Source organism: Engystomops pustulosus, chromosome 4, assembly GCF_040894005.1.
Source record: "Engystomops pustulosus chromosome 4, aEngPut4.maternal, whole genome shotgun sequence".
Taxonomy (NCBI): domain Eukaryota; kingdom Metazoa; phylum Chordata; class Amphibia; order Anura; family Leptodactylidae; genus Engystomops; species Engystomops pustulosus.
Window position 1 is genome coordinate 91,971,063 of NC_092414.1, and position 26,849 is coordinate 91,997,911.

At 38.0% G+C, this 26,849-nt stretch overlaps 1 long non-coding RNA gene across 2 annotated transcripts; it reads right to left on the reverse strand.

Moving 5' to 3' along the window:
* Window positions 1-1,646: 1,646 nt before the first annotated feature.
* On the reverse strand, window positions 1,647-26,519 carry LOC140129039 (uncharacterized). 2 transcript variants are annotated; one of them, XR_011855266.1, is made up of 3 exons: window positions 26,431-26,519; window positions 5,218-5,255; window positions 1,647-1,795 (listed from the first exon to the last, which is right to left on the reverse strand). It is a non-coding gene; the product is annotated as an uncharacterized lncRNA (long non-coding RNA). The 2 variants fall into 2 exon arrangements; XR_011855267.1 differs by having other exon boundaries at window positions 1,647-1,813.
* Window positions 26,520-26,849: the final 330 nt, after the last annotated feature.

Genomic DNA, 26,849 nt, shown 5'->3' on the forward strand with positions numbered 1-26,849 from the left:
TATCTTGTGTTTTAATTTGTCTGTTGATGTATCTGATTTAGAATGGAACCCCCACGTGATGAACAATGATCTGTGAACTACTATTAACTGAACACCGATATCCTTCTATGAAACTCAAGAACTCAGGTCCATTAACATCATAATCCCTTGAATATGCAACAATCTGATGATTAATAGCGATCTAGATATCCGACTTGCACTTCCTTAATGTCTATGAATAGTTGGTGTTGTATTTTAATTTTATTTTATTTAATTTTGTGAATTTGTAAGGTGGAATATTTGAAAGTTAAAACCATTGTGCACTAGTACACTTTATAGCATTGAATTGTCATAATTCATGGCTCCAGTTTTATATCACAGCACAATATTTTTATATGAAAATTTGGAGCGAAAATAACATTTTTTTAAGATTGTTTAATATTTGCACTGATTCTTAATATTGGCACTTATTTGGTTTTGTGTTTTTTTGAACTATATTGAGCACTGTTTAGGTATTTTGTATCATGATTTTATCATGTCTTAAACACTTATACAGGCGGTCCCCTACTTAAGAACACCTGACTTACATATAACCCCTAGTTACAAACGGACCTCTGGATTTTGGTAATTTACTGTACTTTAGTCCTAGGCTACAATAAACAGCTGTAACAGTTATCAATGATGCCTGTATCTAACATTTATTGTTAATCCTGGTTCTTATGACTATCCAACATTTTTAAAATCCAATTGTCACAGAGACCAAAAATTTTTTGACTGCGGTTACAATAATAAAGTATACGGTTCCGACTTACATACAAACTCAACTTAAGAACAAACCCACAGACCCTATCTTGTATGTAACCCGGGGACTGCCTGTATAATGACAGTAATCATGTTTGTAATGTATGATATAAATGGTACATTTGCAATCACTATATGTGGTATGTTTTTCTATATAAATGGGTAGTATTACTAGCTTGTATAGTTGATTTTGGGTACTTGGTTTCTCTTACAATTTCCTTTCCCCCCTTTTTATATATTTTATTAATTTGCTATACATTGGTGGAGTTTTGTAATGTTTAATACGATTTACATATTTTCTACCTCGGTTGTTTGCCCTCTCCTGGGCCCGACCAAGCATTTGTGCCAGCTTTCTGTTTGACTTTGCACTGCAAAGAACATGCAAACTGCTTGTACATGTATTTATAAAGTGGCTGTGTTAGTTTTGTGTCGCGGCTGCACTGTGTCCGACAAGACACAAAAAAATGTGAACATTCTGAATGTATGTTAGCGCTTAGTCAGAGTTTGCAGCTCCTATATTAATGACACCCACCACAGTGGTGTCTGTACCACAAATCTGCACTATGAACAAAATGCACCAAAAAATGTGCACACTTTCAGAGCAGTGCAGGGCTGCCTCAGTTTTGATGAACCTACCGCACTCTGCACACTCCACAGGCAAACTGCACATAGTACAGACTGCACTAGTTTTGATAAATGTGGGCCAAAGTGTTAAATTCATCAATTTAGGAATCTGTAAATAGAATAAATTCCAGAAGCACCTAAACTAATGGCAATTATTAAATACAAAATAAATTTATGCATATAATATTTTAATCAAACCAGAGGCATTCTCTAACTCTATGTTTTATTGATGGCGGTATTTCCTTAAAACGCAGCAAGCTTTTGGGACCTTTTAATATTGAAGCTTTCTGAAGGCCCATAGATGTTATTATGAATATCTTCTTCCCGCTCTTCCCATCCGTGGTATCCTCCTCATCCATGGTAAAGGAAGTTCAGCTAATGAGGTACTGCACTGCAAAGGTTGTGATCACTTTTAATAAAAAAATTATGTCAAAGCATAAAAATTTACTGTTATTTGTATGTGGTAGTTCTGGAGCATTTGTTTGCAAGTCATCTAATTTATCTGTCAGCTATGATCACAATAGAAGAGAAAACCTCTATAGAACAACCCATTATTGCATTGACTACTGAAATTGCTATTCTACATTCTTCTCTGATTAGAACAGGTCAATGCATCTCTCCCATAGAGAGCATATACATCAGAAAATATAATAAATATGAGGATATAATACAGTAAATAAAAATATGGTTTTTACAGTAACATGGAGAAAATTTTAACCTTACCCATATTATATGCAGTTCCCTGGTCAATGGTGGGGCACTACAATGCAAATTTTCTGATAACTGCTTCCTAAGGGGGCTTACAATATGCTCATTGTGGAGCCAAAATATATAAAGACAATGGGGCACATTTACTTACCCGGTTCCTGGACGATCCCCGATCCGTAATGTCCGACAAGGATGAACTCTGCCGCGATTCACGTACATTGTGTGCCTGATATCCTGCATGTGTTGCTTGGCCGTTCAAGTCCACCAGAGTTCACCATCTTCTTCCCGGTGCATGTAAGTGCTTAGATTGCAACACAATTTCAAAGTTGAATCCTGAATCAGTCGGATCGAACGTGGCTCGATCTCCCGATTTGTATCGCATGAAAGCCAGCGGCAAAATCCTCGCTAAATGCGGCGTGAATAGGAAATCGTCGGACTATCTGACCAAAGTGTGGCCGCAGGACCCTTAGTAAATGTGCCCCTATGTGTTTGTCACATGACGGTAGTGGTAACATCCTGCTTCCATACCACAGGCATTCAGGGGTTTTCCCATGAAACAAATTTAGGCCCTATCCATAGGCCACAGTGCTAAGACCCCGCAGATTGCTTAAATGAGGGTCTCCATCGGACCCCTCTCCGCTGCTCAGACTAATGGAGGGCCTAAATTTTGCTTTGTGGCAAAACCCCTTTAAGAAACACAAGTGCTAAACATATATATATTAGCTGTTGCTCCCTGCATTGCCTGAGATTAACTCTTGGCTACAAAAAAAATTGAATGGATTAAAAAAAATATTTTATATGTATCTCTCTCTGACTGTCTCTTTGTGTCTCTCTCCAACTGTCTGTATGTATCCCTCTCTTTCATGACTGTCTGTATGTGTCTCTCACTCCGACTGTCTCTGTGTATCTCTCTCTGACAGTCTCCGTGTATATCTCTCTCTGACAGTGTCTGTGTGTCTCTCTCTGACAGTTTTGTCTCTCTCTCTCTGACAGTCTCTCTCTCTGACAGTCTCTTTGTCTCTCTCTATCCGAGGGTATCTGTGTGTCTCTTTCCGACAGTCTCTGTGTGTCTGTCTCTCGCTGTATCTGTGTCTCTCTCTGACTCTCTCTTTGTCTCTCTCTCCGACTCTCTCTGTGTCTCTCTTTCTCCGACTCTCATTGTGTGTCTATATCCAGCTCTCTTTGCGTCTCTCTCTCTCTGCCTATCTCTGTATCTATGGCAAGATTTGTGAGAAGTGTATGGGAGCAGAACTACTCTAGATGCCCTTGGCAAATAATCAGAGGTCGAGTTTCATTTTCCAACAGCTGTTCATAAAATTACAGCTAATCTCTGATTGGCTTCCATGGGCAACTGGAACAGTTTTAACTCTTATACTGTCTTATACTACTAGCCTATAGAAACCAATCAAAGTTGACAGCTCGTATTAATGACCTGCAGAATAGCAACCAATCATGAATTAGCTTCTAAATGTCACAGCTGCAGCAGGCAATGGCTCGGAAGCTTTCTCAATGGCAATGAGTGCAAAGATCCGTCAGGATATCCTGGGAACAGGCGGCCTTTAAGGAAACTAGGAAGTGCCAGCGCCAGTCAGCAGTGCACTGGCCCTTTCAATCTTCGAGTGCCGGGGTGTGCGCTCCCTAGAGAGTGTGTGCGCGACATAGCCAGGAAAAGAAGAGGATTGCAGAGAGGTGAAAGCGGGCCGGAGACCAGGGCAGCATTGCAACATGGAGGGGCATAGGTCACAGCCATGACCAAACTTAGCAGAAAGACTGTCATTATTCCATGACTTGACCGTTTTTCTGCCAAGCTATAAGGAGTTTGAGCATTACTGAGAATATTATATACTTCTGTGTTTTGTCTGCTGAGTTTCCAATGGGCTTTTAACAATCTGCTAGAAACCTGTTAGAAATGTATGTACAGTATAATTTATATACACACCCATTTTATTTATATACAGTTCCACTACCATCATACCACCACCCATATACACACTCCCAAAGTAGATTATATACAGCCAACCATTTAATTAAAATGCATCCACTTTACACAGATCCTCCCATTAATTTGATTATATACAACCCACCCGTATGGTATATGCAGGCAGGTCCCACTTCTACCCCGTACATAGTAAATACACTTCCACTAATTTATTTATACTACCACCCATATACATACTCCCACAGTAAATTATATACAGCCACCCATTTAAAAACAAATTCATCCACTATGCACCGACTCCCCCGTTAATTTGATTATATGCAGCCCCCCCCCCCCAGATGTTATATATGGTCCAGGTCATGATCTTGTTCACTTGTTCCTTGTGTATATGTAACTTTCAGCTTTGGTTCCACTGTCCAAATTAATACCTTATTGAGATAATCCCCAGAATAGATAACTGCATTCTCATCAATAATACTGATTTGACACATATTGTGCTATAAATTGTTTTCATTTACAAGTAACACAGATCAAATATTTTATACCCTTTATGCAGTGTTTCTGACCATATTGAAAACATATTTGCAAGGTACAGTCATACAAACATTAGTCTTCTCTATTTATGGGAATGGAATAAGAAACATCTGTTGATATATTTTTCTTCATGATATTGTTCAACAATAATGCATTAACCATCTTGCAATCTAGAAGCTTTAATATAAATTGGCAGATGGCTATTTCACACATGGTAAGAATGTTTTCCCTAATAAGATACTTGTTTGCTGTATAAATTACATCTGTCATTTCTTAAATATAAAAGATATTAGACTTATCTTAAGTAAGTAACTGTTTTTAATTAGCACATCATTATCAAACATTAGTAGTAGTAATAAAGGCACAGCAACACAGAGTGGCATCTGTAATATGGTTGATTCAGTTGAGAACTGTATAAAGTCAACTGCATGCGGTTGACATGTTCATAGGTCACGATGAGTGACAATGTGAACATCATGCGACTGTTCCCTGATAATAGCAATATATCAGTAAATAATGATAAGGGGCTGCACTGAGCTTGCACATTCACAACAATTTACATTCCATGATGATACTCTGTTGAAGTGAGGCAGTCACAAAGCGCAATTAAATGTCCAATTATGTTTACTTACTGTAATCTGTTATAAGCCTGATGTAATGAGGAAAAGCCCTGCAAAGAGACAATGAAAGCCAGACTTGGGTTATATAATTTTATCTTTCACTTGCAGTGTGCTTTCAACTAAATTTTACTTCTATTGTTTTACTTTATTCTACATGCTCTAGAGAATTTTCCATGATTTCAATCATAATCTTGTCTCTAAATTAGGTAAATCCAATGAACACCACTTTACCACAGATTCTACTGTGTTATTACTTATTGTAATGAAACCCCTCCAAAAAAACATGTACAAAAAAAACATCCTGTGATTGGTGTTGAGCGGACCCTAACTGGATATTTTGAGTTCATTCTTCATTAGAAGTTCGGGGCTGGGTTTATCTCAACCTCCCATCCGACAATCACATTCATTGTTTAACTCCTTAGCGATCTGTATCCGATATATCAGACGCTGATCGTAGTGACTTCGAGCTCAGCGTTTGATACATTGCATGCAAGCGCTTCCTGCTTCTGTGACTTCACCCAGTCTCGCCTCACATTTGACACTAGAAAACTTAGAGAGGAATTCCTGGTATTTCACCATTACTACACTGTTGTGTAAAACATTGTTATCCAGTACTCAAAACAGTCCTTATCAGTTGTAAGATGACTTTCGAATAAACCCTTTTTAGCCAAAAATGGCTCCAAGTACCGGGATGAGAGCAGAAACCAAGACACACCAGTCTCTTAGAAAATGCAGACTCACAATATTTATTAGCACACAGCCACATATATTAACACAGAAAATCATCTGCATAGGGGCGTAAAAAGGTGATAAAATACTGCAATCATATAAGCCATATTGTATATACCAGAACATCCTCTTTAAGACATTCTTCCAAAATGTCGATGAACTATGTACCGGTTCTTCCAGGGGCCTTGTTCTCATATAAACAGAATGTTTATACATATTGACCTTGTGTTAGTTTTGTATAAGTCACAATATGGCCTTCAAACAGAGAAGCTACAGAAAGATAAAGTAAACAGAGAGGACATTCTAATTTCTAAACAGTTCACACGAAATGAAGTTTGAATCATGACATGGCTGGACAGCGGTCAGCATGACCCCCGGCTAAGACTAAAATGGCATCCGCTTGGTCCAAAATGGCATCTGTAGAGGAATATATCGCTGACAGTAGAGCTTGACTGATGGTATAAGGTGTTTCTACTTATCTGCTGTGTTGATTTTTGATACACCTCTCTACAGATTTTAAGACTCAACATTGTAAACATAATTTACAATACCATATCCTTTTAAAAAGAATATGTTTTCTCCTTGCATACCTGTTAAAAGCATGCAATCTGCTGACACAGGCTGGAGTCAGATATATAACTCTTAGGTTTTTCGGTACAGAGGAGCCAAGAACAGAGGGCGCACGACAAGACTAGGTAATGGTTCCAAATAGGTTTTCCTTTTTATTGAATCGTCAAAGGCCACACAGAGGAAACACAACACGTTTCGGGGAACTGTGGTCCCCTTTTTCAAGTGGATAAAAGATCTGTGGGTTGGCGAAGTACAAAAAGGTATAGATACATATACAAAAATTGTATACAAAAATATGAGTTCATAAATACATAAATGGTGGTGGAAGGGAAGTGTATAAATTGGGAATAGGCCAATTATATAAAAGATTTTGTTGAATGTATACACACGACATATATGACAAAGCTATCACATTTCTATGAATAGTACATGGATACTTTGCATATTGGTACAAACAATTAGTAAAAACAGGTATCAGTGTAATTCCATCATAAAAACTTGTATTATAACATATGGAGTTGTTAGCAACAGAATTCTGATAAGGGATACCGATTATCCCTTTGGTTAAATTGATAATAAATAAATGAATAAATAATATAGCTAAAATTGATAAATGAATAGATAAATGAATAAATTAATATAATATAAGTACACAGATGCAAACTACATCTAATCTTTAGACTTGAAAAATTTTTCCAAAGCAGAGTGTAATGATCGGACTCACCAATCTCTGGAGTGATACATGGGCGCTCCAGTGTGTGCGTGCCAGAGTGTAGGCCGGTTATAAAGCCCGCAACACCTCTGTCAGAAGCGGGTGAACGTGGATTTGTGTGCATGCGCACTAGCTAAATTATGGCGTCCCGGGTGCCCGAGAGTAAACGCGGGTTGTGCGCATGCGCATTAGCAACGAGGGGACCAAAATTATGGCGTCCCGCGGTGTGGCGTCATGTGTTCTGCATACAACCCCGTGCTGATGTGTTAGGACTTGATTATCTGTTGAAGAACAAATTCTTGTTTGTCTTGTTGTAAAATGCAGTATGAGAATGTGATTATTTAATGAGATTATGAGGTTTGTATGAAAAAGAATTATGTGGAATAGTTCAGGAAATTGGTTGTCTATTTTAGGGTAAGAGAATTAGGAGATGGGGAGTGGTGGGAAGTGAGAGGATGTATAGTTCCAGATGTTCCGATGAATATGTACAAAATTGCATGAATGATTGAAAAAGAATAGAAGAATAAATAGATAGATAAATCAATAAATACATAAACTAAAATACATTAGAGTGCATTAGTCACATAGTCATATGAATTGAGTTATGTCAAAATGGATATTAAAAATTAAATAAATGATACAAAGTTCGATTAAATTTGAGTGTATTTGATTCATTGATTATCAGAAGGGGGGACGGGGGGGGGGGGGGATGAGGTGATGGTGTTAGAAGTTCTCTTCAAACATTTCGTTAAGTCCTGCTGGGTGTAAGCTGTTTAATTTAAAAATCCAATACATTTCGCGTTTTCGTAATTTTTGGAAGCGATCACTACCATCGTCGGGTATGGATTCAATGAGTGTGACTGTGAAAGCTGAGGTCTCTTTATCATGACAGGCTAAAGCGTGTTTAGAGGCACTGGGGCACATTTACTTACCCGGCCCATTCGCGATCCAGCGGCGCGTTCTCTGCACAGGATTCGGGTCCGGCTGGGATTTAAGATGGTAGTTCCTCCGCCGTCCACCAGGTGGCGCTGCAGCGCCGAAAATAATCTTAACGCCCCGGAATGCACCATCCCATAGAAGGTGAAGGTGAGCGCTCCCCAAGCGACACATTTTCGTTTTTTAAATGCAGCGGTTTTTCCGAATACGTCGGATTTTCGTTCGGCCACGCCCCCCCCATTTCTGTCGCGCGCATGCCGGCCCCGATGCGCCACAATCCGATCGCGTGCGCCAAAAACCCTGGGCAATTCATGTACAAGCGGCGCAAATCGGAAATATTCGGGTAACACGTCGGGAAAACGCGAATCGGGCCCTTAGTAAATGACCCCCACTATGTTTGGTATAGCCATTTGTTATTTTGCTTCTGTGTCCATTCATTCTAATGCGTAGAGTTAGACAGGTACGGCCTACATACTGCCATACCGCATGTGCATTCCATTAGATATATAACATAGGTTGATGAACAATTGAGAAACTGATGAATTTTGAAGGTCTCTCCAGTTTGATTGCTGGTAAAAGATTTCTTTCGATTTTGAATGTTCAGGCAGCATTTACAGTTTATCCGGCCACATTTAAAACTGCCTGTTGTTTGTGGAAAGAGGGAGGTCGTTTTAGTCGTGTTTTTCTTACCCTGTAGTTTCGTTGGGGCTAGTATGCCCTTTAGTGTCTGTGACCGCCTATAAATTATTTTTTGCTGTCTGGGTAGGTTTTTATTTAGAAAAGGGTCATTTTGTAGTATAGGCCAATGCTTTTTAAGGATGTTTGCGAGGGTTAGATGATTATTATTATAGGTTGTAATGAAAACTGGACAGTTGTTGGGTGGTGATTCCTGTAGACATTCGGCTTGTGTGAGATTAAGGGCTCTGTCGAAGGCTTCTTCAACAAGGGGTTTCGGAAAACTCTTCTCTTTGAATCTCCTTTTCAGGATTTGGCTCTGTTTCTTAAAGGTGTTAGTATCTGTACAGTTTTTTCGGATTCTCCTGAATTGACTAAACGGGATGTTACTTTTCCATTTATTATGGTGTGCACTACCGTAGTCTAAATAACTATTAGTGTCCACCGTTTTGAAATGGGTGCTCTTGACGATCCGATCATTTTTGATGGACAGGTGTAAGTCCAGGAATTCAAGTTCGGTTGGGGAGAAGGTGGCAGTGAAGGATAGGCCTAAATCGTTATTGTTGAGATGGTTAATGAATTGATCAATGGAAGTGGCAGGGCCATTCCAGATTATGAGTAAATCATCAATATAACGTTGTACAGTACAATGTTAGGTTGCCAGGTGTTGTTATTGTAAATCAGATCTTCCTCGAATTTACCCATGTACAGGTTGGCAAAGCTAGGGGCAAAACGTGTCCCCATACCTGTGCCTTTTATTTGTCTGTAGATGGTGTTCTGGAAGGAAAAATAGTTGTGGGTTAGTATGTAGTTGATCGCTTCTATGACAAAGGTATTCTGTAGGGTAGGCATTGTGGGATCTTGGTTTTACCACCCAACGTTTTACCACCTTCCGAAAGTTCACAAGTGCATAAAAAACCCACCCCGTAGACCCATAATCTCGGGAATTTCATCTCTCACCTGCAATCTCTCACATTATGTAGATGTCCTTTTGCAGAAACACGTCACCCAACTGGATTCTTACCTACAAGACTCCACTAGTGTCTTACTAGCACTAGAGGAAATCAAATGGGAATCCACTTACATGTGGTTATCCTTGGACGTCACAGCCCTATACTCCAATATCCCCCACAAAAAGGGCCTTGAAGCTGTTCTGTATTACTTAGACCAAGGGATAATCGGTATCCCTTATCAGAATTCTGTTGCTAACAACTCCATATGTTATAATACAAGTTTTTATGATGGAATTACACTGATACCTGTTTTTACTAATTGTTTGTACCAATATGCAAAGTATCCATGTACTATTCATAGAAATGTGATACCTTTGTCATATATGTCGTGTGTATACATTCAACAAAATCTTTTATATAATTGGCCTATTCCCAATTTATACCCCCCCCCCTTCCACCACCATTTATGTATTTATGAACTCATATTTTTGTATACAATTTTTGTATATGTATCTATGCCTTTTTGTACTTCGCCAACCCACAGATCTTTTATCCACTTGAAAAAGGGGACCACAGTTCCCCGAAATGCGTTGTGTTTCCTCTGTGTGGCCTTTGACGATTCAATAAAAAGGAAAACCTATTTGGAACCATTACCTAGTCTTGTCATGCTCCCTCTGTTCTTGGCTCCTCTGTACCAACTATTTGACTCCTGTCGATTTAGCTTCTCGCGTCTGGATACCCCAACTACGCCGGCTGCACCTCGACCCCAATTAAGATCCTATATGCCAATACGAGAGTTGTGCCTTATGCTTAAGCACAACTAATACAGGTAAGCGACTGTCTAATCACGTCCTATACCCTGAACCAACGTTATCACCCTATATACCTCTTGTGTCCCTTGTCTGCAATGCTCTTAGGTTTTTTACAACATCTTTTGAAATTTGAATGGTCTGACATTGGAAGGCCAGAAACATCCACTACTGAGAAGATTTTCAACCTCCTTCAATGTTTTTCACCTGTAAACAATCTCACTTGTTAAAAGTATCTTAAAATTATTTGTTGATGAACTCCCCAGATTGATGGGCAGCAACAAATTCTCATTTACATTATTAATGTATTTAATCCAGTTTTTTAAATATGCCCTGTATCACTATAAGGGGTTATAACTTTATAACACTTTAACATATCCAGGCCATTTTGAGAAAGTATTCTTGTGACACATTGTACTTGATGTTAGTTGAAAAATATGGGTGATATGTTTAAGGGCTTATTTTCTGTGAGATTAGATTTACTTTAAAGATACTTCATTTTAGTTGGTCTTTAGCTTATTGATGATAATTTATTACTTATTATTAAAAAAATAAACCTTATTCTGTTTAACCCCTTCCCGACATTTGACGTACTATTACTGCATGGCAGGAGGTGCGTTCCCGCAAAATGCGGTAATAGTACGTCATGCTTCTGGCGCCGGCTCCAGAACGGAGCCCGCGCCAGAAGCTGCGAGTGTCGGCTATATATTATAGCCGACACCCGCCTCTAACAACCGCGATCGGAGATTTAACCCCTATGCTCTAACAACCGCGATCGGAGATTTAACCCCTTTGCTAGGGGCAATTGAGAAGAATCGCCCCCCCCCCCCCCCCCCCGCGCGGCGCTTACCGGGGGGGGTCCGCTGCTCCGATCACAGCCCCGGGACTGCCGGTGCCTGGGGCTCCGTGATCCTCTTCTGTGAGCCGGGTCCGTGCCTTCTGGCAGGACCCGGCTGTAACACACTGAGCATGCGCAGCATGCTCAGTGTGTTACATTACACAGTGTAATACATCTGTATTACACTGCGTAATGTGAAGAAGAGCTTGAACAAGTGATCAGTGGATCACTTGTTCAAGCTAACCTGTAAAAGTTAATAAAAAAATGTTAAAAACACTACATAAAATCATTTTTTATTAAAAAGAATTAATTAAATAAAGTTAAAGTCCCCTAAACACAAATATTCCCTATACACATGCAATAACGTGAAAAAAACACAAAATCGCCAAAAAACCCCACATATTTGGTATCGCCGCGTCCGTATCAATGCGTACAATAACTCAGAAACATTATTGGACCCGCTCGGTGAACGCCGTAAAAACAAAACCCGTAAAACACGCCAAAAATGTACATTTTTCATAAAATCTCTACACAAAAATGTTCTAAAAAGTGATCAAAACAAGTTATGTGCGCCAAAATGGTACCACTGAAAAGAACAACTCAACTCGTAAAAAATAAGCCCCAAATTAGCTCTGTCAACCAAAAAATATTAAAGTTACGTCTCCAAAAAGATGGTGATGCAAAAACAAATGAGATTTCCTCTATATTAGTTTTTATCCAGTAAAATTGTAAAAATAAATGAAAAACTGTATAAATGAGGTATCACCATAATCTTAATCACCTATAGAATAAAGATAATATAGTATTTTTAGTGTACGGTGTACGACCCCCAAAAAATACGAAAGAAAAGTAAACCAAAATTGACAATTTTCTTTTCAGCCATACATTCAAGAGTTAATAAAATCTCATCAATAAGCTAATGACCCACGAAAATGAATTATTTGTAAAGTGCATCTCATGTCGCAAAAAATAAGCCCTTATATGTCCAAATTGCCAAAAAAAATAAAGATTGTATAGCCAATAAAAAGTGACAATGCATAATCTGCTCTGAATGGCGCAGCTTCCCTTCGATGCCCTGGCGTGTGCCCATACAGCAGGTTACCTCCACATATGGGTGATTGTTATACGCGGGAGGGATTGGGTATCAAAGGGCAGTAAACTGTCAAAAATCTTAATGGCCCAGAACAAAAAGTTAGCAGTGCATTAAGTACTTTATTCCATTAAGGAGCCATTAAGGAGCCAGAAGTTACAAGAGGAAAGTACTTATTTGCTTTTTTTAGCTATTTCTTTTACAGGTCTAGGGTCATATTACTTAAAGGATCTGATTCAAAGTGGCTCTGTCAAGTGTGTATACTATTCCTACATTATAAAGCTCATTACACATGACCTTGTGCTCACCTGGGCTAAATCCAGGCTTAGCACACAGCCAGGTAGAGGCGGAAGTGGGGTGACCTCTCCATAGAAGGCACATTGGGTCATGGAGCGAGACACAGTTTATCATCAGGTGCCATAGACCTCTATGGGGGCCAAGATCTGGCCAATACCTTTGCGGCCAGGCCGCGGCCCCCATTATAGTAATGTGATTGAGGCCTTAATATCAGTGGGAGTCTGACCACTGTAAATCCTGCTGATTATGAGAACATTGGTCCTATAAGACCTGTAAGAGAGGCAGGTAGAGTATGCATCTTGACACTTCATTTACTAGTTATGGTGATGCCAGAACCAAATAAGGCACTTGAATCAAACTGTCTTCTGGAGAATAAATTGAGTGCCAGGTGCCTGTCTTTTCATACTTCATTGGTTAACATAAAAGTAACCCTGTTTTCTAAGGCTGTGAGGCACAAAGATCTGGAAGGGTGTGATGGCAGAGGCAGGTTTAAATAGCCTTCTGGGAAAATGGCCAGCGCCAATTAATGGTGGGCAGGCCCTTTAAATTTCCTGACGCCTGCAGGAGCGGCCTAGGTCACGGGGATGCGCGCACAGTGCAAGGCCGGGGCTCGGGAGTGGGGACAGGTATGTGGCGCTGCGCCTGCGGGTAGTGAGGGGCTCGGGTGAGCCCGCGACCTGTGATATGGGTTGCAGGAACACCCTTGATACACGTTATACAGAAAAAATACATATTTTACTCAAAAACCCATGTTTAGAGACCCATTTTTGATGCCTTAATTACAGAACAGCTAGCTAATCCAAACTCATCAATAATTATTACGCTGAATAATTTTCTTAGTACCTATTTCTCAGAGGTTTTATAATTCTTTATGTTATATACATAACATGGTATGCCTTAACATTGTATGAGGAGAAACATTGAATAATGAGGTTAATTTAATACTTTCCAGAAAGTAAGAAACAATCTGATCTCATATAGCAGAATCCAAAGTTCTATTGTTGATTGATTATCCTATTTTTTCAGGGAGAAGCTACTTTCCTTTTCAGATCTTCCAAATGCAGCTGTTGCTTATCACAAACAAAACTCGGCAGCATTTAACTGTTATCTATTTGTGTCTCCAAAGCTCAATAAATCTAAACTGCTTTTCAACTACCACTTAGTGTTTTATTTATCATTTAAAGGAACAAGCACATTTGTCTGTCTGAGGAAGAAATTAAGAAGAAACTGCCTTGAACATATAAGATGTTTGAGCATTATTGTGGATTATTTATTAATATTCATCAAGACATGAAATCTAGATATACTCCATATTTATTAAATACTTTACAAGTAAAGTTTATGACAAATCCACATACATAGAAACGAACTACGGTATGAAATAACATGCATTGTTAAAACTAAAAACACAAATGTGCTATCAAGTGCACGTAACAGAAAGTCTGTTCACATTTTCAAGTTTTATGCTGCCTTGTGCATATTTCGTAAAAGCACCCAATGCTTACGCTAAGTATGTACATTGACAAATAGTAGCAGACAGTAGCATAGTTGCTATAGCCTTCAGATTATCTGAGTTCTGTAGTGGCTGCTTCCTCTGCCTGTGATGACAAGCCCTGGCATCCATAGTATAAACAAACTCTGCAGACTCCTGGGACGGGAGGGGCTGCTGCTCCCTGCTCATGCAGGCGGAGGCCATGTGACAGAACTCTCTCTCTCTGTATGTAGCAAGGCTGGATAGATTCAGAACTGTGGATACAGATGTATCCTGTACAAAATAGTGATATGCAAGATATCCCCTGTTCCCTACCAGTCGCTCCATCCCAGTCTGTGATTATACAGAAATTTTTCTGTCTCTCTCTGCACCTCATGCTGCTCCCCTCCCCCACCTTGTACTTTGCAGTGTAAGCTATTAATATAAGATATTAACCCTTAGTGCTCACACAGCACAGATTATAGACTTCATGTAACTGATGTTCTTGGATTTATTCCACTTATTACATGTTCCCTGCACCTCCATGTGTTGGAAGCTGCCAGTGTAGTCAGCAGATACATCCTGTATGTGCACTGTGCAGTGTTCAATGGATTTACTTGTGGGAAACATAATGTATTTCATTTTAGAATGTATTTTAAATTACTTTGAGAGAGAACACACGGCACATCATGGGTTCTATAGGCAAGCTACCTGGCCTCAGATTGAGGGCATAGACAGAAAGACATCACTCTCAGTCGACTTCACCACTGGAAAGAAAGATTTTTTTTCAGAAAAGAAAATGCCATTACTTTGGAAAGAAAATGTTGGGAAGCACAAAGCAGGCATCATTCTGTTTGTTTTTAAAGTGGGAATCACATATAATACTTTGGTAAAATCATTATAACTTTACAGTTACGCTTTAATGTATTTGGTGCACCATAAACAGAATAAATGAAAGTCAGAAATTACAAACAACATTCATGAAAGGGTTTAGATGTTGGTAGACTTGCTTTTTGTTGATCAAATCTTTTGCCAAAAAAAGTGTTGGTAAACTAGAAGTACAGGAAAATTGATGGGATTTAAAAGCTGCACACAAATTGAATGACATAAAAAAAGGTGTAAGTGAAAAGAAGCTAAATTGGATCACCGGCATATAAAAAATATGGAGCACAAGGCACAGCAACAAAAAAAATGCAACTGCCAAAGAACTGGCACAAAGTGAATAATGAGTGTTTCCCAATGACCGTTAACACATAGCCAAAACAACAATAAAGTTACCTAAGGATAGCTTTGTGAATTTCCTTGAGTGGTCCAGCTAGAGCCCTAACTCACATCCTTTCAAACATTCCTGGATAAAAATAGATGTCCAACTGTCTTATAACTACCTTTTCCATTCAATCTGACAAAAATTGACAAGATGAAGAAAAATAATAGAACTCCCCAAATCTGGTTATACAATCTGTGTGGCTTTATACTCTGAAAGACCAGATCGGGGCCAAAGGTGCATCAACTAAGCAAAAAATAAAGTCTTTATTTATGTAAATGCAATATTTAAATTTTTCTTTAGAAAGATTTTTAACATTTTCACTTTGTTATTATGGGATATTGAGTGCTGAATGATGAGAAAAAAAATTGTTTCTGTTACTTTAGCATAGGGACACAATGGAACAAAATATGAAAAATATAAAGGAATGTAAATGTAAAGGAACTAAACACTCCAAATTATTGTATTTATTCATATTCTGTTTTATTGCATGCCAATAATGTTAATTTCTTTAGAAAATAAAAGTGACATAAAAACTGGAAACTATAACGGAATAATCAGCCTCTGTACCATTAAGTATTTGTGACCTTGGGATTGGTGCTGCCCCTAGGTGCTATATTCTATAATGTTTTTTTAATGTCAGGCTGAGTTATATCACCTCACTTTGGCTTAATACAGTGAAAAATAAATTGATAATCTGAACATCCCAGTTACACAGGGATCAATTAACGTTCCCTAAACTGTGCTGGGGTCCAGATCACTGGTTTTAGAGTAGATGAAAATTACAACTGAGGTTGAGAATATATTAAAAATTGAGAGTTAACAGCAGAGACCATAGAGATGGACAGAATTAATTAGCATACAAACTAGTAAACCTGAATTTGGTTAATTACATGTAAGATGAAGCTTGCTTATGTTTCATATGTATACCATATTTTGTTAACAGTTTATATTGTATCTGTTTATATTGCATAGTTTATATATGCAAAGAAACACAGCTTGCCTTCATGCCTTGGATGGTGACATTTTTATTATGATTTTATGGACACCAACCTTTGGCAATTTGCATTTTTGTATTCTGCTCTCCATTCCACAAAAGCTACAACCTATTTTTTTACATAAATGTGGGCTAAATTTTACATTCCAGTGGAATCATTTATTATTTGGTGCAATGTACTGGAGAACTGGAAGTAAATCCCAAATGCAGGAAAATTGTCTTAGAATACAGTGCAACATTTTTTCATGGGATTTGTTTATAGAGCATTCTCTATGCAGCACCTTTATTCTTTGGGCCTGCCCAGTCAAATAAATACAGATGTAAAAAATGTATTTATTTCGTTATATTTCATAACTTAGAAAATGGAAATCTTTTGAAAAAAGTTGCCCCCTTTACTAAAGCCAAGTATACAAAGATTTCCATATTTGGGGTATTTTGGAACTATACCTGGTTTGTGCCACTAAATCCCTTATGAACAATATAAGCTATATTTTAAGAAACTATGGACCCATCTTGTCTTGATGGCCAAATCCTTAATTTCCCTCTTTTGGTGCCAACTTCATCCTCCTTCAATGGGGAATTGGATTCTTAAAGTTGTATTCCATGTTCAGCAAAATAATGTTATTGTTTCTATGATGAAAAGTTATACAATTTTCCAGTATACTTTCTGTATCAATTCCTTATGGTTTTCGAGATCTCTGATTGCTGTCCTTTTATAGAGAGCTGGTCACGCAGGTGCACAGATAGTTATGTCACAAAGAGTAATCAGATGTGTGTGTTTATAACAAACAGCGTACCTGTGTGACCATGGTCAGATTTCTGTCTACTGGATTATAAAAAAGAAGCTTTCTATGGAATGACTACAAGCAGAGATCTAGAAAACCATGAGTAATTGATACAGACAGTATATTTGGAAAATTGTAAAACTTTTTATATTACAAACATTGGCATGAATTTATTGTAACGGAAATACCCCTTTAACCGGTTAAGGACCGGGCCCTTTCCAGTTTTTTCATGTCCATTTTTCACTCCCCACCTTTTTTATTTTTACACATAAAGAGCTCTGTGATGGCTTGTTTTCTGTGTAATAAATTGCACTTCATAGTGATGGTATTAAATATTCCATCCCATGTACTCGGAAGCAGGAAAAAAATTCCAAATGCAGTGAAAATGATGAAAAAATGCATTTGCGCCATTTTCTTGTGGGCTTGGATATTGCGTCTTTCACTGAGCGCCCCAAATGACATGCCTACTTTATTCTATGGGTTGGTAAGATTATGGGGATACCAAATTTGTATAGGTTTTATAATGATTTCATCCCTTTACAAAGATTAAAACCTCCTGTACAAAAATTATTTTTTTGATTTTGCCATCTTCTGGCGCTAATAACTTTTTTATGCTTTGGTTTACAGAGTTTTAGGTGGTGTAATTTTTTGTGAAATTTGATAATATTTTCAATGATATCATTTTTAGGACTGTACGACCTTTTGATCACTTTTTATAGATTTTTTTATATTTTTCAAAATGGCAAAAAAACCTGCAATTTTCGACTTTGGGCGCTATTTTCCGTTACAGGGCTAAATGCATTGACAAACCGTTAACATAATTTGATAGATCGGGCATTTTCGGATGCGTCGATACCTAATGTGTTTATGATTTTTACTGTTTATTTATATTTATGTCAGTTCTAGGGAAAGGGGGGTGATTTGAATTTTTAGGTTTTTTATTATAATTTTTTTTTAACTTTTTTTTTATTTTTGCTATTTTTCAGACTCCCTAGGTTACTTTAACCCTAGGTTGTCTGATCGATCCTATCATATACTGCCATACTACAGTATGGCAGTATATGGGGATTTTCCTCCTCATTTACTACAAGGTGCTATCAGCACATTGTAATGAAGGGGTTAAAACGAAATAGCCTCGGGTCTTCGGAAGACCCGAGGCTACCATGGAGATGGATTGCCGCTCCCCGATGACGTCACGGGGAGCAAAGATCCCAGGCAAGATGGCGGCGCCCATGCGCCGCTACCTTTTTGAGGCTGCCGGCATCTTTGCCGGAGGCCATCGCTGGGATAACACCTGGGGTTTACGGGTAAGTCTTTGCTGCAATGTGCAGAAAGACTTACCGGCTATGGAGAGGGCTCAGCCCGTGAGCCCTCTCCATGCAGCGGGACCCGACCGCCACCGTGAATACACGGCGGGCGGTCGCGAACCAGTTAAGGTCGCTCAATTAGCTAGAATGGAGGAATTGTGTACATACAATAAGAGGAAACATAGCAGCTTTAAACAACTCAGATCTCCCTGGTTCTCCAATTTGATACCAACCCGTGCAAATGTCACATTACAGATGAGTGCAACAACTGAGCCCCCCACCCTACCCCCTGTTCCCCACCTTCTCTATAACATCCTCTAATTACCCGCTAAGTTAGGAATCAATGGAAGAGGGAAACTCTCCCTACTGTTGACTTCTCTACCCAAATTTGTTAAATAATTATCCCTTTGAACAATTTTTGCATTTTGGTAGATGATCTGTGACGGCATGATTTTATGTTGAGGATTCATGTATTACCTTTTGTAAGGAATATGCCTGCCTTGCGTATAAGGCGACATCTTCCCCCATAACCCTTGTTTGTAAATCCTCATATATGTCCGGTGACTTTATCTCCCTTCCCTCTTCCCCTTGTCATTGTTTTAATTTTTCCTGCAGTTCCATTTTTGAAACTGTTATTTTATTAAATGTTTGCAATAAGAAAGTGAAGAGAACTTCTGCAATCAAAGATGTCATGTGTGTTGTGACTCCCTCTTATCTTCTTTTATGAGAGTCAGTCTTAGTGAGTCAGTCTTCTACTTGATTTATCATCTAGAATCAGACACTGTAAAAATGTGGTGTAGTACAAGGCTGTCTATTGTACTCTCGTTGTTGCTGATCCTGTATCTTTGTAATAAGATAGGTTCTAGTGCTGTTTGTATGTAGTAATCTTGGTTGTATAGGTGTTTATATGCAGTGATCTTGGTTCTGGAAACGTTTCTATGTATTAATATTGGTCCTGGTAATGCATCTTGATAGTTATCTTGTTTCTGATGATGTATCTATGGAGTAAGCTTTAAAAATGTTAGAAGGGTTTTCTCAAGGCCAGTCAAGGGGATTAGGATATTATTAGTGTAACAAGGAAAAAACTGGATTTAGTGGTGCATATAACTGCACCTTCCATTTCTGCTCTAAATAGAATTATGTAAGGTGGTGCACACCTTGAATCCATTGATGCTCATGTTTGCTATTGGAACAGTTCCTCTCAAAAGGCAAAGTAGATGTGAATGCTGATGAGTGGACCCATTAAAATTCTGGTTCAGGTGAGTTTGGGTAAAACCGAATTATAAAAATCAGTTTGGTTCTGATTCGGGTATAGATTACCCACTGGTAATACCTGCACCATAATGATAATGTCCATGGCATATTGTGCCAAATTTTGCGGCTCTGGTCCTCTCATCAATATTTGAGTTAAAACAGTGTATAATTATGATCAGTATTTCTGTGTATGACTGTACACTAAGTTTTTTATTACACCTAATTGTGACTATCCTTTTGGCCTACTACCAAACACCCTCGTTCACTAGGGAATGATGTGTGCATTATATTTTCCTAAGATCTATGCCATGCTAGGTTACAGTACGTCCAAGCAAATCTCAGGAGGGGTTTGTCTGTCATTCTGTAGTACATTGTCTGCTGATGCACAGTTTGTCAATAAGGATAGTAGACTCTTTATTGATTGCTGAGACCTTAATAAAATCACTGTACACAATAAACACTCAAGCCAAATAACTTCTGAAAAGCAATTTCTACTGTCACTTATAGAAAACATAAATAAAGTAAGATTTATAGTTAACAAGACTTTTAAATTTATATTTAATGCGACATTTAAAGTGATTTTTTAATATTCCGCACAATACATGTGCTATATTAAACTGTAAATAATACAAATAAAAAGGAGTGAACAAAAATGTATGGTTCCCTCAGTTACCAACAGACTTTTGGGCACAATACGTTGCATGTTCTGTAATGTGCAAACTGCTTGCACAAGTGTTTAAGCTGTGTCAGCTCCCCCTAAGTGTCACACAGGACTCATTTGTGTCACAGATGTATTATACCCGATGCAACATAAATTTCTGCACATAAAGGGTGCCCAGTGGGAGAGTGCACCACATTTATCATGCAGAGTCTGACATGTTAAAGGTGCACTAAAAAAAAAAATGGGTGCACAATATCGATGCAATCCAGTGAACGCCAGATTCACGCAGAATGGGTGCCACAATTCATGAATCTGACGCACCCTGCACACTTCACAGTAAAACTGCACAAAGTGCAGTTTGCACTGTTTGTTTTTTGTAAATGTGCCCCTTTGTTTCTTAACCCCTTAAGGACGCAGGGTTTTTCGGCTGATTTCTCGCTCTCCAACTTCAAAAATCCATAACTTTTTCATTTTTACGTGTACAGACCTGTGTGAGGGCTTATTTTGTGCGTAACAAATTTTACTTTCCCGTGATGTTATTTATTTTAACATGCCGTGTACTGCGAAGCTGAAAAAAAATTCCAAATGTGGAAAAATTTTTTAAAAAACGCACGTGCGTCACGTTCTTGTGGGCTCAGTTTTTACGACTTTTACTCTTCGCTCCAAATAACATGCCTACTTTATTCTTTGGTTCGGTGCGATCGCGATGATACCAAATTTATATAGGTTTTATTGTGTTTTAATACATTTTCAAAAATTAAACGAATGTGTATAAAAAAGAAAAAACATTTTTTGCCATCTTCTGACGCTAATAACTTTTTCATACTTTGGCACACGGAGATGTGTGAGGGGTCATTTTTTGCGAAATGAGGCGATGTTTTCATTGCTATCATTTTGAGGTCTGTGCAACATTTTCATCATTTTTTATTTCATTTTTTATGTTATGTAAAAAGGTGTAAAAGTCGCATTTCGGACATTTGGGCGCCATTTCCCGCCTCGGAGGTCACCGCCGGCTGTAACCGTTTTTATATTTTGATAGATCGGGCATTTTGGGACGCGGTGATACCTAATATGTCTGTGATTTTTACTATTTGTTATGTTTTATATCCGTTCTAGGGAAAGGGGGGTGATTTGAACTTTTAATATTTTATAATTTTTTTTTATTTTTTAAACTTTTTTTTTTCTTTTTTTTTCACTATTTTTTAGACCATCTAGGGTACATTAACCCTAGATGGTCAGATCGCTCCTACCATACACTGCAATACTACAGTATTGCAATATATGGCATTTTTGCAGGAAATACATTACAATGAGCCACTGGCTCATTGTAACGAACCTGCATAAGCCATGTAGCCTCGTGTCAAAAGAAGACCCGAGGCTACCATGGTAACTGATCGCCGCCCCCCGATGACTTTCGGGGGCGTGGCGATCGGAAAAAAGATGACAGCGCCCGCGCGCCGCCGTCTTTTAGACTTTGCCGGCGACTTTGCCGGCGGCGTTTAGAGGGTTAATAGCCGCGATCGGTGCAAGCACCCCCACCTCTGATGCAAAGACCCCCACCTCTGTATGAAGAGGCCTCAGCCCGTGAGCCCTCTTCAAACATCCCTTATACCTCTGCGCCGTAGAGCTACGGCGCAGAGAGTTAAGGGGTTAATGCCTTTTTCTAGTCACTCACTTTGTCACATCACTATTAAACCTTTCTGACCAGGCCTTAAAAGGCTTTACTGAGTGGAGCATTTCTAATGAATTTTCATACTTATTGGTTTAAAGACCATAACTTCTTTTTTTGTGCAATCCCATCATAATTTTTGCTGACACATAGCGATAGTTAAAAGTAAAAAGTTAAGGAACCTTTTTTCATTTTTTGGCGGGTTAATGTGTAGTATATATATATTATTTTCATTTTTCAAATTAACTCAAAATGGCCATTATTAATAAATTCCATTTAATTATATGGTGATAATTTTATAGTGTAGCGGGGGATTTTATCTTATTGGGGAATATTAAGGTGTATTTTTAATTATTCATTAATACAGGCGGTCCCCTACTTAAGGACACCCGACTTACAGACAACCCATACTTACAGACGGACCCCTCTGACCTCTGGTGAAGCTTTCTAAGTGCTTTACTATAGTCCCAGACTGCAATAATCAGCTGTGAGGTGTCTGTAATGAAGCTTTATTGATAATCCTTGTTCCCATTACAGCAAAAAATGTTTAAACTCCAATTGTCACTGGGGACAAATTTTTTTTTGTCTGGACCTACAATGATAAAATATACAGTTTCGACTTACATACAAATTCAACTTAAGAACAAACCTCCAGACCCTATCTTGTACGTAACCCGGGGACTGCCTGTATGGGATATGTTTATGTGTGTTTTAACTTTATGGGGGACATTAATCATACTGTGCCTTTTTTGCGCCTGGTTTGTTCCTTTTCTTGTCTTGTCATTTATGTTTGTTTCTGTTTTGCCTTATTAAATGCATTTTGAATTTTTGCAAGGCTGATTCCTTTGTGCCTCATTTTCCCCCTGATTTGTTGCAAATGATTCCCCTACAAAGTAGATCTCATTCATAACCAGTAAAGAAGCTAGATTGAGAAAAAGTGTGACATAACATTCCTAACTTAATCTTTGCACGAAAAAGTAAATGTTTGTACAGTGACCAGACTACATTTAGTTATAGGTGCATAATAGACAAAAAGTTAAATATATACGTTAAAAAAGACATTTTCTTGCTCAAATGAGTCTGCCATTTTATTATAATGTATAGAAAATGTATTCTAAAAATTTTTTTAGATGTGCAAATTAAGATTGATAATAATCATAAATAAGTATTTTTTCATACATATTTTTAATTGGGAAGCATAGACCTTTTTATCCAGTGATGAAAAGGGTGTGTTTTTTTCAAGAGCAGGTGAATTTTTGTGTTTTTTTGGGGACTTATTAGGCACAAAATAAAGATAGATGAGGTGCAAACATCTGTAGAACATCCATTCACTTTGCTAAATAAAGCAAGAAGTTTCCACATTTTTTCTTATTTTTAAATTTTTTTTATACTTCTAGTTTTCACCATCTGTAAGAGCCCCAGATACAGGGTAAATGATCCCCTGCAGGGGCAGATTTTTGATCAAAGCTGGATGGGTTTAGTCAGACCCGGCACTTCTTATTAAACTCTACAGACCCGACTCTCATCTTCTCTGCATCGCAATGCTGCAGAGTGGCCATTTGGGAGGTTAGTGGCTTTTGTTGTTGATCGCAAATTGAAGTTATAAGGATTATAATAAACAAAAAAAAAATAGTTAACATTTTTTTTTAAGTTTCAAAATTATCATTTAGAAATAACGTAGGCGCATGAAACTATTGTGCGCTAAATTATTTATTAAAACAAAATGCTTTTTGGATGTTTCGTCTTTGGGGGTCATATATCATACTTGTTTTTATTTCTTTTCTCTCTATTTGGGTCTTTTTCAGTATTTTGATCCTTTTTTGCACCTAATTTTGATTGTACAAAAGTGTCAGGATAAGTTCTGTGTCAGGTTTGCTTTATTTATCTTAGTTTTTGGGATCAAATCTGCTGCATTGTGCCAAAAATAGAGGCAAAATGTTGCCAACAAGACCCTGGCATTAGCATAGGTTCTTTCATGGAAGGAGGGAAAAAAGAAGCATAAAAGTTGCAAGTTGCAACATTTTGATTAAAGGTTTTGAGATTTTTACATAAAAACTGGAAAATTGCACTAATTTATAAATAAAACTAAACATGACATTGACCACTTTTAACATAGTAAAAAACATGATAAATAAGAATCAAAAAAAGAAAAAGAAACAACAAAGAGACCATACTATGATAAATGACCCCCATGAATTCTTCACATCCACGCACACTAATTTATATTTTATTCATAAATATCCTGTTTATTGGCAGATTTCTCTAATTTTGTAAATAACAGAATAGATATTTGGCTTCAGTTAAATGTTCTAGTACTGTATGAGTTAATTGGGGAAAAAAATCTCCATTTAAAGAAATTTGCATTTTGATAGTCTTGATCCAGATGCAAAAAAAGATTCTTTGCTACCCTCCACAATTACAATAACTGGTGTGTAGTGTATAAATAGCGGCTTATGCACACGACCATGTTTGTAGATGCAAAAACGTCTAATGCAATGCTTTTTTTTTGTGTAAAACACAGCTCCATTGACTTTAATGGGAAACATAAGTAGCTGTTTTTCTCATCGCATTGTGAACTGACCATTAGACAACATTAATAATAGATTATGTACTTTTTTTTTTTTATATATATATATATATGCAGTATGGTCTCCCCTAGGAACAGTCTATGGGAGTACAAAAACCGGCACACAATTCTGTCCACTGCATACTGTATGTGGGGGCCTGACCTGGCTGGAATTTGCAGTTTTTGAAGAAGAGACAATGGGGCACATTTACTAAGAGTCGGCACACCACATTTTCGCCGGGTTTCCTGACTATTTCCGATTTGGGCCACATTTAACAGGGTTTTTTTGGCACACGCGATTGAATTTTGCCACAATCGCGCCGACTTTCACGTGACACAAATTGGGGCTGATTGGGACTGAGCACGGGATTAAAAATTCTAATTGTGTTGCAAGACATGCACTCACATACATCTACCCACCACTCTTTCTGGGGTACTTCAGGTTTACTAGATGCCGGGCTAGAAACACACACAGTTTGCATAATATATATGTAATCTGCAGCATGTGGTTGTCTTTCGCCTGCCTGCTGCTGCTCCTCCTTCAACCAGACATATGTATCAGTGCAATTTTCTGTTCTTCACAGTTTTTATGTTCTTCTCTATAAAGCAACAGACTGATTCACGTGCTCATGAGCCGGTCAAAGTACTGACACCGGGTTGCATTACTCTTATGGTTTGCAGTAGGAGTAGCTAAATATATTATTTAATCCAGCTGTGTATGATTTTGAGCTTTTATGTTGACTCAATTCCTCGGACTGCACAGGTCATAATACAGAAAAATCATGCAAATTCTTTCCACCTGCAAACCGAACTAAGGCACTGGCACTGTAACGGGCAACATAGCACCCGCACTGCAGTTCTACAAGCAGATGGCATTTATAGTTCTGCATAATACAAGGACTTCTGTCCTTTGCAAAGGTGTGCAGTCCATGGGACCAGGACAACATGTTCATGTGCAATCGGCCTTAATACTTGAGCTCCCTGTTGATAACATGTAGGAATGATCACTGTCATTTACAAACTGATGAAAAATGCTCCATGACATTATTGATAAGTCTCCCTAAAGTACTGTAATGTGTTTTTTCCTTTTTTCATTCATGACATATTTCCACTCTCTCAGGATTTGCTCTTCAAAGAAATAAACTCAATCACATAAACATATTTATCGCAAATTAAACACTTTGTGCTCCAAGATATTTTGAGTAAAACTGATTCATTTACAAAATGATATAATTACTTATGGTGAAAATATGTAAATGTTTAATTGAAAAAAAATTGGAATAATTTTTAAAGAGCTGCTGTAAATATGATGTATTCTCCATGAAGAACATTTGTTTATTTTGTTTCACCTCACTGAGGTGAACAATAAGATTCCACTTCATGCAATTTTCCAAAGAGATTGAATTATGAAGCATTCTTATATATTCAAAATATGAGTTGTAGGGTAAGTAATAAATCAAAAACCTTTATTTAGCTTAGATTTTTCTACATAGTTATTCCTGTTTTGCATAGATGCTATATTTTACACATGATATTTGACTCCTTAAAGGGGTATTCCCACGGAGGATAACAAAATAACACATTCTCAAATTCACTGTTATTAACAAAAATACAGCATTTCACAGATATTATATCAACCTACCTCTATCAGTCATGGTGCACACAATTTTGGTTCCCCCTAGAACCGACCCCAGATCTTCTGAGCTTTTCTGTCTGATGCTGAGCTCCTCTCTGCCTTTAGCCCCCACCCTTGCATTCCAGGATGAGCTCACACAGAAACTGACTCTGAGTTCCTGCCAGCTAACAACACATCATATTCTGAGGAAGCCAAAGCTACAAGCTACAGGAAGATAAGATCTTTATATGAGGGGAGGGCAGTATATAGTAGAACTGTGTGTGTTCTAGGTGAGTTAGCAGGGCTGAGAGTGTCATTGTGCGTTATATCCAACTCATGGATCTCATCATCTCTCATCTCTGATCTTTCTCATCTCTTTTTCTATGTTTCAGATACTAGTGCAATGTTCAGAAGCTAAATGAAAATGTATATAGACTTTGTACCCT